This window comes from Alligator mississippiensis, chromosome 7, assembly GCF_030867095.1.
Source record: "Alligator mississippiensis isolate rAllMis1 chromosome 7, rAllMis1, whole genome shotgun sequence".
NCBI lineage: Eukaryota > Metazoa > Chordata > Crocodylia > Alligatoridae > Alligator > Alligator mississippiensis.
This window is the reverse complement of record NC_081830.1, coordinates 80,223,630-80,237,130: the sequence shown is the minus strand read 5'-3', so window position 1 is coordinate 80,237,130 and position 13,501 is coordinate 80,223,630. Positions and strand designations below refer to the sequence as shown.

At 42.5% G+C, this 13,501-nt stretch overlaps 1 protein-coding gene across 3 annotated transcripts in view; it reads right to left on the bottom strand.

Moving 5' to 3' along the window:
- The window catches only part of PIK3CA (phosphatidylinositol-4,5-bisphosphate 3-kinase catalytic subunit alpha), a 68,630-nt gene extending 55,581 nt beyond the window's left edge, over positions 1-13,049 (bottom strand). The window contains exons 1-3 of one of the 3 annotated variants that reach the window (XM_019478485.2): positions 12,913-13,049; positions 10,943-11,148; positions 9,528-9,896 (exon numbers count right to left, since the gene is read on the bottom strand). The gene's annotated coding sequence lies outside the window, so the exon portion shown is untranslated. The remainder of the gene's footprint in view (positions 1-9,527; positions 9,897-10,942; positions 11,149-12,912) is intronic. The other 2 variants (XM_019478487.2, XM_019478489.2) reach the window with 2 other exon arrangements.
- Between the last annotated feature and the right edge of the window lie 452 nt (positions 13,050-13,501).

The window sequence follows — 13,501 nt, the reverse complement described above, 5'->3', positions numbered from 1 at the left end:
CCCTGCACTGGGAGGGAGCACCTGTGAACAGTCAGCTAACTGCTTAATTGATTAGGCTGCTGCTGTTTTCCTCTTAGGCTATAGGTACAAGTCCCTCTCCCTTCTCCCCAACCCTTCTTCCTTGTTCCTCCCGGGGCACTACATGGCTTCCCTTCCCAGCTTCCCTTGTGCCAACCTGAGCTAAAAGATAATAGGTAAGCTAACCGGCTATCGCTGCACTTATCAGTTAAACGATTAAGGGAATTACAGACCAGTCAGCCTGCTGTTGATACCTGGAAAGGTCATGGAGTAGGTCCTTGAGGAGTCTACTGTGAGAACAAAGGTGTTCAGGAACAGCCAGCATGGATTTACCAAGAGAAAGTCATGCCTAACCAAATGATTTCCTACTAAGATAAAAAGATAGGATCAGTGGATAGGCCAAGGTTGGGGGAGGGGGGCAGTGGATGCCTTGACTTTAGTAAAGCTGTTGACACCATCTCCCACATTCTCACTAACAAGCTAGGGGAACACAGACTGGATGAAAGTACTATAAAGTGGATATAACTCGTTGGATCATCGTATTTAACTAGTCATCATCTATGGCTCGGTGTGTCAGTGGGAAGGGGGCTTTTCTCTATAGCCAGGCAGGACTAGGAACAACAGCCTCAAGCTGCAACAAAGGAAATTTAGGTTGGAGATTAGGAAGAACTTTCTCACTATGAGGGTAGTTAAGCATTGGAACAGGCTACATAGAGAAGTTGTGGAATCTCCATCCTTGGAAGTTTTCAAGAGCAGGTTAGACAGACACTTGGCTGGGATGGTTTTGTCAGGTATGATCTTGCCTTGAGCAGGGTACTGAACTAAGTAACCTTCAAGATCCATTCCAGTCCTACTTTCCTACAATCCTATGAAATTCAAGCAAGTGCCATTGCTTGGTAATCAAAGAAAACATGTAAGTTATAACATTGATTGATTTGTTCTCCACCCTAAAGCTCACCCAGCCAACAGGTACTTTGGCAAGAAGAGATAAATCTGCATCCTAAGTCAACTTATTTGCCTCTACAAAGGATTAGAGATGCCATGCTGTCCACATCTGTACGTATGATGGGATGGGGAATAACATCCTCTATGCTTTTCTTTATTCTAAGGATTGCTTAGCATCAGCATAAAGAGCTCTATCACTCCACAGAGTTTGCAGCAACGAAGTCCTGCAATGCTACCATTATCCACTGACCAGCATAGCAGCTTGCAGGCAGAGAAGTTCAACCAACATCCTTCCTTTTATTTTCTCTCTTGAAAAAGAAAACAAGAAGCAGGAGCTGGCTATGAAAGAAGAAAACATCTCTATATATTAACTATTGATAAACTGAACCACTGCATTAGATAAGTAGTATTTCTGTGCAAAAACAACACAATTTTGCATCATCACTGGTGTAAAAACATGCCATTATTATTTGCAATTCAAAACGGACTCTAAATACTCAATCCAGTTCTATTAGTCTACACTTGCAAGTGAATAAGCAATAAACATGCTAAATTTTAATTAAGGTCTATTAGATACTCTAATGGCAAAATATATTTAATTAAAATTACTTTGCTACAGGATGCAGCAGCTTCCTGTAACTCTGTGGTATCTTATGTATAAAAATCATAATGGGATATATATTTGATTAGTCTTCTTAATTCAATTCCCTCCACACCAAAAACCACTCACTGATTCATATGTCACTGTATTTCATTCATATGAAACAGATTTCAATAAGGTTAATATTGCACTCAAGTCTGGATTACTATACGTATATTTTATTCTTCATTTATCATACTCCCAAAATCAACCACAAATTTTCCACATTAAAATAGCCTTTTGATTTCAATGGATTTCCCCAAAGCAAAATTCTGGGAAGAATAAGTCATTTTTCTTTGGGCAAAAATATTATTTTCACACTTCAGAATGTGAAGCTTTTGTTTCATTTCAGGCTAGAAATCTAAATACCATGCATTCAAAAATGAAAGGTATTTTTCTTCCCCTCTTCAGGCATGTCAATCACTCCAAAACTCACCATGACAAGGGAATTGGCAAGGTTGCCTGTCTGTCTGCTTTTGCTGCTGTCCAAATCTGCTGTGTGGTGACAGTAAAACTGCCTTCAGTCAAGATATTTTCAGTGTTGTTGCTCTTTTGTTCTTCCGGCCTGCCAAGCTGGCATTTTTCCAGAACAGACACAGCCCAAGCATCTAATACAAAGTCCTGTACTGTAACACTGCCATGCTAAGAGCTTTTTTCCCTTGCATTGCATATGAAGAGCTTCCTCATGTCTTTGTATTTTACTCTTATTCTTTTAAACAAAATTATGCAAATGTGATACTGACCAACATTTCTTATCCAATGCAGAGTGCATACCAATAGGAGGGATAAAGAGAGATGCTGCCCTATCAAAACAGCTTAGCTAAACACGCTTCTATTTTTAAATTCCCTGGGCAAGTAGGAAACCCCCTTGAATCTACCCCTGCTACAAAATTTACCCACAGCTGATGCTGAGTACAGCTTTTACTGCTTCAAGTTAACAGTGGTTTCTAAGATGGTGCTGAACTCTGTGCTTGGTTGCTCTTGCGGCTAAACCAAGATTTAGAATAGTTTCAGCTGCATCCATTGCTGGCAACAGGTATGTTTTGTAAAACGTACAAGAACTTACAGGAAGTTTCTCTCTCTGACAAGTCTCACCATTGGTAAATGTTCATTACAACTGAAATCATCATTAAAACAAGTACAGAACTGAACATGGCCCTACAAAGGAACCAGAATTCAACTAGTTAGCTCCACTTAAAAAAAAGTTTAAAAAGTGCAGATTTAAAACCTTATAAAATGATTTTTAAGCATAGTTCTAATACATCCCATTCATAAACAAACCTTGCTGCAAAAAGAGCCTATAAAAGTACTCAGCTGCTTTTACCAGGATGCTTTTCTGCTAGAAACAAAGCTAGATTGTAAAAACATCCCCTGGCTTATACTATTAGTGCCACCAGTAGAGTTGTAGCTGTGGAGCATGAGTTAGGGACAGACATTCAAAAAGCCTCAGCCTGAATTGATTTAACTTTTGCAGGTTAGTTTAATCTGGCTAGGCTGAACTGGTTTCCAACCATACGCACAATCCCTCTGGACTGAGGAAATTCAGGCACATGAAAAGAAAAGACCTTTTCTTGCCAGTGCAGATGAAACCTTGCTAAACAATTACAACACAAAGCAGCTGAGCTGAAAACGTGCTTAAAAGGAGTTTAAACAAGATTGCCCAACTCAGTCTAAAGCTCAGTCAGTGCAGATGGAATCTGAAACTGGGAAAAGACAGGTGGAAGCCCAGGGCTCTCCAGTGTGGCTTGCTGAAGATCCTCTGCTTCTAACCTCTGTCCCTCAAGGCACTTGGTATTTTTGTTGTTGTCCTCACTCGCTATTCGGGACTACAGGATGAGGATCCTGGGAAACCACAGTGCTCGAGAGTTCTGGATCACTGCTCTCACTACCACAGCTGGACTATTCCTCTAGGGACCGCAGGAAAAGTGGGAAGCCTGTTCTTCTTCCTAGGACATTTTCTTCTAGTTCAAGACTCATCTGCCCTTTCTATCAGTCAAAGTGCATAATACAAAGGTGCAGGGGTTTAGGTTGTAGCTGTGTTGGTCTAAGGACGTATATACATAATACAAAAGGTGAGAATACATGACATCTCTACCTTTATTCCTAAAAGATGCGGGTTTTCCATTATTAGCTTCTTTACTTGGGATGAAAAACACTTCTTTTAAAGCACTGCTGCCTTGTTAAGCCCTAAAAGCACAGAGAGGCTTTTGAAAAGCCAGCGTGAAATCAAAAAGCCGGTGCGACTGCCTTAAGACTTCATATCATTTGAACACATTACTCCAGTCATAAATTCTGGCCTGTGTATGGCAACAGCTTCCCTTCCAAAGGTTGAAAGCCTCACTCCCTTGCCACTGCTTGTACCCTGAAGCTTCTCTATATCTACACATACAATCTGGAGTGAAGCAAGCAACCACTGGCATTTTTTTGAGCTGCACAAGCTAAGTCTGCATTGCTGAAGATAGGTAGGGGTAAACAGAATAGCAACCGCCTTTGCAACTGTAAAAATAAAACTGCCAGGCTTCCCTCCTGATTATGGATCGTAGTCACATCACAATATAAAATACAGTAAGAAAGGAACTAAGTGAGCTCAGAAGAGTAGGGCCATAAAAACATCCTATCAATTTACGCTTTTGTTTTGTGTAAACAGACTTCAATTTAATTTTTGTATGCTGAAGGAAAGGGGAATTTTCTGTCCTTTTTTTTTGGAAAAAGACTAAATATGGGGAAAGGAAGGCGTGTTTTAGAGTTTTGTTTTCCTAAAAGTGACGAAATGGGTAGCACACCCCCGCCCTCCAAAGTATAATCCTTTGCTTTCCTGGGATATTTGAAACCCAGAAAACAAAACAGAATCCTAAAAAAAGCACACACACCTTGGCACATACACAAGGACAAAGAAAAAAAAAAAGAAGAATAAGGACAGACCAGGTGTTTTGCAAGTTTGAGCCATTCTCCCTCTTTCTACAACATATACCAAACAACATAAACAGAAGTATACCAGGTTGAACTTGGGGGGGGAGGGGGGGGTGTTCCTCCATCTAGGCACTTCTGCCCTAAATACAGGCAATCTGCTTTCACAGCTATTAACCTAAGCTAGGGGTGGCCAATTATTTTAGGCGGAGGGCCGCTTACTGAGTTTTGGCAAGCTATCGAAGGCCGCATGACAGGCAGCCAGGGGCAGATAAATATTAATTTTCTAAATTTTTTAGGGGCCCCGCAGGCTGGACAGAATAGCCTGGCAGGCCGCATCTGGCCTGTGGGCTGCATTTTGCCCAACCCTGACTTAAACTATTAGGGTCAGTGTTTGAACATGAGGATTAGTTAAGTAAGCCCAAGTGTAGTCAGCCGTACTGCAAGCAGGCTGCTAGGTCTTTTCAGGGGTAGCTTCCGATCCTTGGTACAATTTGGTTTACTGCAGCACTCGTTCTTTCTCTGAGAGCTGTAGGACCCGTTTGTCCTGGCACTGTGGGTAGTCACTTGTGGTAAATCAGCAATCAGCACCAACCTTGCATTTTCACTGCAGAGTGGGTAAGTTATTAATCCTAGTGAAAATTTCACTAGGGTTTCAGACCACAATGCCAGACAGGCCAACCAACATTACTGAGGTTGGGTGAAAGGACTCTGTAAGATTGTGGTTCTCGACCTCATTAGGCTCAAGGCACCACCTGGAATATGCCAACTATAAGCTTTCATTTCAACTATGGAAAAATAATAGAGCAATAATTCTCTTGTAGAGCACTCAAAACGACTGTAACAGGTCAGAATATTTTGACACTAATGGATTCCTACTTGAAAACAATGGGCACATCCAGATGAGCGCACACATGCTGTATGCAGTTTTGCAGATCCATCTTTGGTGTTACACACCACACTGCCTCTAATTTGCAGTGTGCGCGTGGGGGTGGGGTGGGGGGGGGGTGGAATTGATACCAGGAGAAACCGTGCCTAAGAAAAGTGGGACAGCACACATGGAAGCAGTGCATGCCACCTGAAACCAGAGCCTGGCCAGCTGGAGCCCCTAGGACTCAGTAAGGCTGCTGGCCCAGCCTAGGTGCTTGCCCCAGCCTCTCTTACCCTACATGGAGCAACATGCCACACACCAGAGTGCACGTACACAGGTGTTCCCCAGCAACAAGTAGTAGCAGCACATATTGTGCCACTGCTGTTTGTCTTCGGAGAAACACACGTTCCTGCTCATAGGGATGCACCATCTGGGTTTATCTTGTGAATCATGGGCAAGGGCTTGCACCACCTATCTGCAAATAATACACAGCACCCTTTAAAGAATCAAGGTACCCCCAAAGTGCCCTGGCACACTGGTTGAAAATAATTAGCCTATCATTTCTGTACAACAATGGCTGGAAAAGCACCAGCTAGTGAGACAGACACTGGAGACTAAAATTAAAAGATTGTGTCAGTAGAGTTACTTATACATGCAGGAGGATCTATCAGGTCTGCCTTGTGTATAGCCTTGCTTTATGATCACCTGAAGTTTAGAATTTGCTCATAACTACATTTTAAGCATTTATGAAACAGGTTAAATGAACAAAGCTACCTTTTTTTGCAAAGAGCTTGATCCATTAATCACACCTCACACAGAAGCAGACAATTGCTGTAATCAGTATGGACAGTACTGCTGCTTTGTGGTAGCCAGCTAAAAATAATACAGATTACTCACTAGCACACTTGTTTGGTGTGGGCAAGTCAGTCAGTGCTATTGTGTTACTTGTTTTAACAATAAATGAATCCTATTGGAAGGTCATCACTTGGTATTCTACAGATAAAGGAAGGATCATAAATAGGGCTTTACTCACTATGTCAAAGATACATCTATCCTATAAGAGCCAATTTCCTGTTAGGAAAGGCTGCTGCCTGGACAGAACTTTTATTTCAACTAGCAGTAAAGTGCTTCTGAGAAGAGCTTACAGCTATCCGATGTTCATTTTAAAGCTATAGAAGAGCTCTGCAGTGTATGGGATGTGTAAGCTTCCCTGTCTAGAGGGGTCTTTCAGTCGGACTGAGGAAAATTATGCTGCTCATTCTTCTTCTGAGAAAACAGGTTGAACGGAGGGAACTTTGCTATGGAAACTAGGTATCACTAGGAAATAAGAGCATCTTTTGCCAGGCTATTCTTGCCATTAAGATTTTAGATACCTACAAATACAAGGAATACCTTAAGAGAACACCTTTGGGCAGCAGTTGGTTACAAGGACCTTGAAAAAGAGCATAAAGAAATATCCAACTATAAACAACTCCCAAGATGGTGAAATTTAATACCTGCTCATGAGATAAACGACAGAAAAATATGAAAGCACGAACTGTACTTGCTTCAGAGTTAAGTTAACACTGGCAGTACAACAAATCTTGTATGTTCAGTTATGAGTTTTTTGTTTGTTTGTTTGTTTTTAATTACACATACCAGAACAGCTAGAGAGGAAAAGATTAGAAGGTAAAATGCATATTTATCCCATGTCACCTTACAGTTGTACATCAGTGATACAGACAGAAGAGTACAGAAAGGGCATGGGATACAGATGATGAAAGAAAAATTGGGTTTCTGGACTAAAAAAAAAAAAAAAAAAAAAAAAATCACTGACAATACATTTAAGAAGGCAGTTGCTGGGGAGGAGTTCCAGCTGTTAGTGGCTTCTTTTGATGCCAGAGTCAAGCCCTCCAGAGTTAGGAATAGCTTCTGTTCTCATTTTCCTCATGTGTGAGCTATGCAAATCTCAGATTTCACAGACATTTTTTTACCTCTTGCTGGAAGTTATACTGTCTTACTCTAGTTCATAGTGCTCCAGAGTTGATCTCTGGATTTACCTTGAAAGAGGACTAACTGGGATGATAGCTGCATTGGCATTTTAGTCACTGTTTCAACGCATGATGAAGAGGAGGACAATTTAGAAAAAAATTACATGTGACCCTCTTTTAGCAGCTGTATAACACAAAACATGATGATGACTTTTCATTTAGTTTCAAAACAATTGAAACAGTTTGCCCACAAGTTAATTAAATATTCACCAGATAACCTCTCATCTCTTCATCTAAGGTCTGAGGACAGGTAGGCAAGTGCTTTCTTTCCCTCCCACTATATAGAGGCAAAGCCAGGTTTTACTGAGGTGACAGCAAGTGTTGTAAGAAGATGACATCCAGAGAGAACAACTCTTTACAAGCTCCATTGGTTTGAGTAGCCTTAATACACCGATCAGTAGAAAGTACGTCCCATTTGAAAATGACAGAATAAGAGAAACATGGACCTTAACAGCTTTCATTTCCTCTTTCATAATTCCAAGCTGGGACAATGTGTTGTTACCTAAACACTTTAATGACCAGGAAAAGCAAATGTTTAAAATACAGTTTGGGGTACAAGCTCCTTATTTTTTTCTAACTTACTAGAAAAAAAAACAAACTTCTATTTTTGATGACATAGTCATACAAGACAAATTTAATTTTTTTAACTTAAGACATAAGGTTAGTATTTTGTGACCTCTTGACAAAGGATCTAAGTCAGATACAGATCTGCATCATCCCCCAAGCCTATCAAATAGCTTTTAGAAAACAGTGCTGTTTGCACCTTGCAGAGGCAGTTCCTCATTGCCACTCATATCTTCTGAGAATCAATCTCCACTGACTGTTGCTCCACTTAGCTTGAACGAACACTCGCAGCATTTTTCATTCAGTTGCATCTTTGCAGCAAGTGGCCTCATTCTTATGCTTTTTGAGAGCTCCTGACTCAACTTACTGCAAGAAAAAAGCATGATATGTAAATATCAAATAGGACAGAATGAGTCTCTTTATGACCATGAAGGGAGAGCTCCATCACACCAAGTCTTCACTGTCTCCTCTAGTTTCAACACTGTTTAAGTAATTTTGTCCTAACTGTATTCTAAACATTTATTTTTCCTAGTCATTAAACTATTTAGGTAACAACACACCATTCTAATTTGGAATTGTGAATATGGAAATGACAGCTGATAAGGACCAAGTTTTTCTTGCAGTTTCTTGATGCTGTGCAAAACTGCTTGCTGCTTTGTCTACTACTGAAAGAGGGAATCGGGTTTGGACAGAGTTCAGTTTTTTACTTTAGCGAGCAAGAAGAGTTCTTATGTGGGCCTTGGGCCATGTGGCTGATTAAAAGACACTCACTGTAATCATACACTGGATTAAGTCCTGGCACACAGCTTCCCATTTAGAACAAAACCTAATTCTTATAATTATGTCTGCACTATATGTGATGTTAGGGGAGGCATGCCCCCTCAAATCTGCAATGCATTACAAGACTGGCAGTCACAGGAAAAACAGGAAGTCAGAACAAACTAACCTATTTCAGCCTGTGTGTACAGACTTTCCATCCACAATGGGGAGAAAATATAAAAAAAACCCACACATTTTTTTCTTGATCTCTGCCTAGAATCTTAAGATCCAACACATTTAGAAAAACCTATGAATGAAGACAGAATTTCAGCTGAATGCGTCTGAACTGGATTAGAATTTGACTTCCAATTACATTTGGGTAATGAAACCTGAAGCCAAGTGGCTTTCCTTATCCAAACAGACCACTACAGTAACAGACACTATTTACACAGCATTTAAAAAAAATCAATTTTAAGTAGTACAGACTATAATCTGTAAAATAAGAGACTCCATCCTAGACCATGACAATGGAAACATCCAGTGGACATTCCTCTGCTGAAGAACTCTCTTCTCCCTAGAGGATCAACGTTCAGCCAATAGAATGACTCAACTGGTTCACTATTCCAGGGTATTTTACAATAAGACTTAGTCAATTCATTAAGCCTCCTGTGCTTTTTATAGAGCTGCCAGTTAGAATTACAGCAGGAGATTAAAAGAAAAGCAAAACAAAAAACTCCCCTAAGTAGAAAAGCAACTGTCAAAGTATTTACTACAAAAAAAAAAACAAAACTACCTTTAGAAATCTCTTTTGTACAAGTCAATTTTGATGCAGCATATTCCTGTTGGATCTTGAAGAGATGAAGCAGTTCAAAAATATGTCTATCTGTGCAATTTCACCAACTGGCTCCAAATTTATTGTGAGAAAGGGGGACATGAAGAGAAGGTGGATGAATGTGACATCCAAACTGGACCCAACTATTCACAGCCTACTTTATTACTTGGTTTAAGGTAAGGAGGTAGTTATTCACTATTCCGAAGGAGAAACATGCAGGAAGTGCAGTGAGGATGGGGGTGCAACTCGGAAGCCCCATTAATCTTCTGTCACCAAAACAGTGAGTTAGGAAGTTCAACCAGCAGCTCTCCCTCTCTCAAGAGATGCCATCTGTGGCAAAAGAGACAGACATAAGCATCTCTTCAAAACTTAATCTGAATTGAAGCGTTTAGAAAAAATGTTCTAGAGAAGGTTGATACAAACACATCCACTTCTCCCCAATCAGAATTATACAATTTGAATACTCCTAGGCCTTAATATTTTGAGTATAGTATAACCTCATAAATTTGGCATGCTCAGGACCGAGCACCTGCCGGAAATGTCAAAAATCCGGAATTTTCAAACTGGAGCGGCGGCTGGTCCAGAAACAGCTGTCCTACGCGGAGCGGTGGCGCGGGGTGGTGGACTGAGACAGCAGCTGCCGTATGCAAGCTTCCCCTTCCGCTGTTCTGGGACTGGCTACAATCCATCAGAGAGTAGCGGTAGTCTTATAAAGTGCTGGATTTTGGATAATTCTGGATTTATGAGGTTATACTGTATAACTTTCAAAAACAGAATGTAAACATTCCTAGCAAACACTTAATGTAAGCATACTCTTGTCAAGTGGCTTTGTGCCTTCCTTGATTAGGTTTATGAGAAAGTAATTTGTTTCCTCTAAACAAAGTGATGAATTCCCCATTCCTTTGCTTTTCCTGTCTGAAAGGACAATCTTGTTAAGGGGGAAACAATTTTTATGAAAACACCTATATCTTACATGGGGCAATAATGTATACTCTCTTCAGAAAAAGCTGCATAGTACTATGTGAACACAAGGCTTTTTGCAATCAAATTTCAAATGACACAGTTAAACATGACAGTTTCAGATTAAGAATATGGTAAAGCATGTAAAGTAAGGTGCACATAAAGTAAAGCACGTAAAATAGGTCTGAACTGTTCCTACTTGTTCAGCAAGCCATTTTGCTGGCACCTTCAATATTTATAGGAAGTGTAAAAGTTTTTTTTATATGATTCACTGCCAATGTTCTGGACGCTTTATAAGGGTTTACAAAAAAAATATTAGACACAGATATCCAATTTGAATATAAAGAATACATCCTTCTGTACTGTTCAAAAGTTTTAGCTATATTTCACTAACTCTTCTGGAAAAAACATTTTACCTGAATCACACACGTGTTGTCCCAGAAGACATATGAAAAAGGAACCACAGGAACTAATCTGTTTTCCTCCAGCTAAAGAAGGGGGAACCATCTTCTTAAGGACCCCTGAGATACAGAGTGACTCTTTCTGCCCTGGTTATTCACAACTGTCATTGCCAGAGCTTCAAACTTGTATCATCACCTGGATGATCTTTGTTCTTTGCATTCTAAATTAGATAAACAGACCTTGTATGAATTCGTCTTTTTCCCACAGCATTTTACATATATTACTTGTAGACAGCATACATTTGTCTACTGCTGTATTTCCTGTCAAATGCCACCATCTTCCTCCTAATATTCATCCTCTCATACCCACACAACAGTTACAAGTCTGAGTTTTAATACTTATCAAACACTCTAATTTTGGATCCAAGCAGTACTTTCAAGTTGGGTACTGAAACAAGGTAAGAGCCAGAAGAGTCTGACTGATGTTATACCTACCTACTGATATGTTATGTCTTTGCAAGTGCTTTCAACTCCCCAAAAGTTCAGGACTACGTATTAACTATGGAATTCTTAGTTTTTACTAGCTCTTTCACTTTTGTCCTTGTACCTCAGCTCCCCCATCCCAAACACCTGATGCTTTCCCCTTCCTTCCAGCTGTGAGGCAAAGACAATTTCACAATGTTTGAAATGTGTCCAGACATTATTTCCATTTGGTTACATACAGGACCCACACAAAGTTCAGATACCTATAAAAAAACTGAACTGATTGTGCGTGAATTGTTTTAGGGAAAAATCCAAGTCTTGCAAACAAAAGTGTTAGCCTGAAGCAGGTTATCTTGACAAGTTATAAAAATAAAATTTAAGACAAACATGGACAGCTTACAGAAACACTATCAGAAGCACGTGCTCTGAAGGGCAAACTACACATCTGACTTTGTGGAGGAGTTAAGGCATCAGGAAAGAAGTCTAATCCTCTAATGAAAGTTATTTTCTTCAGTGAAATTAAGGTGATTTTTTAAAATATGTATTTGAATTGGGTTACTCCAAGTTTCAACAGACTGGATGTTGAAAAAGTACATCAGTCTCAGGGCAGACAAACACAAGGCGAGCTGTACTCTTCAGCCTGAGGAAAAGAAAGCTGAAGGGGACGTGGTAGCAGCTTACCGCTCTGCTAGGGGAGTACATCAAGGGCTTAGTGAGCAGCTGTTCACCAGGGCACCCAAGGGGAAAACCAGGAGTAATGGCCACAAATTCCTGGAAGACTGATTCAGGCTCAACATTAGGGGAAACTTCTTCACAGTCAGGGTATCCGGACTGTGGAATAAGCTCCCTCTTGAGGGGGTGCGATCACCTACCTGGAAATCTTCGAGGAGACTAGAGTCACGGCGCTGGGGTCACCTGACCCCAGGTGTCTTTCCTGCCTAGTGCAGGGGCTGGACCCGATGATCCTCCAAGGGCCCTTCCCGCCCCTTGCAATCTATGGAAGAGCATCTATGTACATAATACTTGTAGGAAAGCTACATCGCAAAGCACTTCCCAGAGGAAAGAATGTGCCATTACCCTATTTTACAGATGGAAACACTGAGGCACCGCTCCCTACTCAACGGCAGCAGAACCGAGGGAACCAAGTCGCTGTTGCCGTATGCGCAACGAGCCCGAGGGGATCCCCTCCGAGCCACACCTAAGCTTGTCCGCTACCCGATCAAGACAGCTCATAAAACCTGTGGGGGGGGGGGGGGGGGGGGGGCGTTTTCCTGCCCGTTATCCGGTCGTGTCTCCGGGCGGTCTCCCTTGCTGGGTGCCCCGGCCCCGTGCGTTGTGGCAGCCCGTATCCCCCCTCCACAGGCAGCGGTCTCCTCCCCAGACCAGGCGAGACACAGGTTTACTTTTTAAAAAGGGAGTCAAACGGCTTCCCGCCGCCCGCCCGGCGTGTGGAGCAGCAGCGACTTCTCCCAGCCCGGGGACACGGGGCCGCGGTCACTCACCTCGCCTCGCTGCCCGGCCCGGGGAGGGGGGGGCGCCGAGCCCGGCCCGGCCCGGCCCTTCCCCGCCGCGTCCCCAGGCCCGGGGGCGCCGCCGCAGCCAGCCCCGCACACGGAATAACAGGAAGGGAGCGGGTGACCCGGAAGCGGACGGCGCGGCCCACCGGAAGTGCTCGAGAGGAGGGGGCTGTGCGCGCGAGCGCATGCGCTGCCGGTGGAGGAGTGGAGCGGTTGACTGTAGGGTCCGCGCAGCACCACCCCCCCCCCCTCCCGGGCTGTGCCTTCTTCTGTGCCCCCTCCCGCTGCTGCGGGGAGCGGGAGGAAACAGCAGCTCACAAGCACTCTATGCAGTGGTATGACATCACCAGGAATAGCCTAGACCTGTGACGTCAGCCAGGAAAGAGTCAGGAGCTCAGCTGTTGTTGGCCGGGCCCAGCTCAGGGCATGACACACGCTGCCCTTCCCACTCAAGGAAGGGGGCGGCCGGCCGGCCTGCGCATGGCTTTCATTTCTCTCCTCTCTTAATTAGGATGGATACGAGTCAGGAGTTGTCTTTTCCTGCCTAGTGCGGGGCTGGACCTCGATGGTCTTC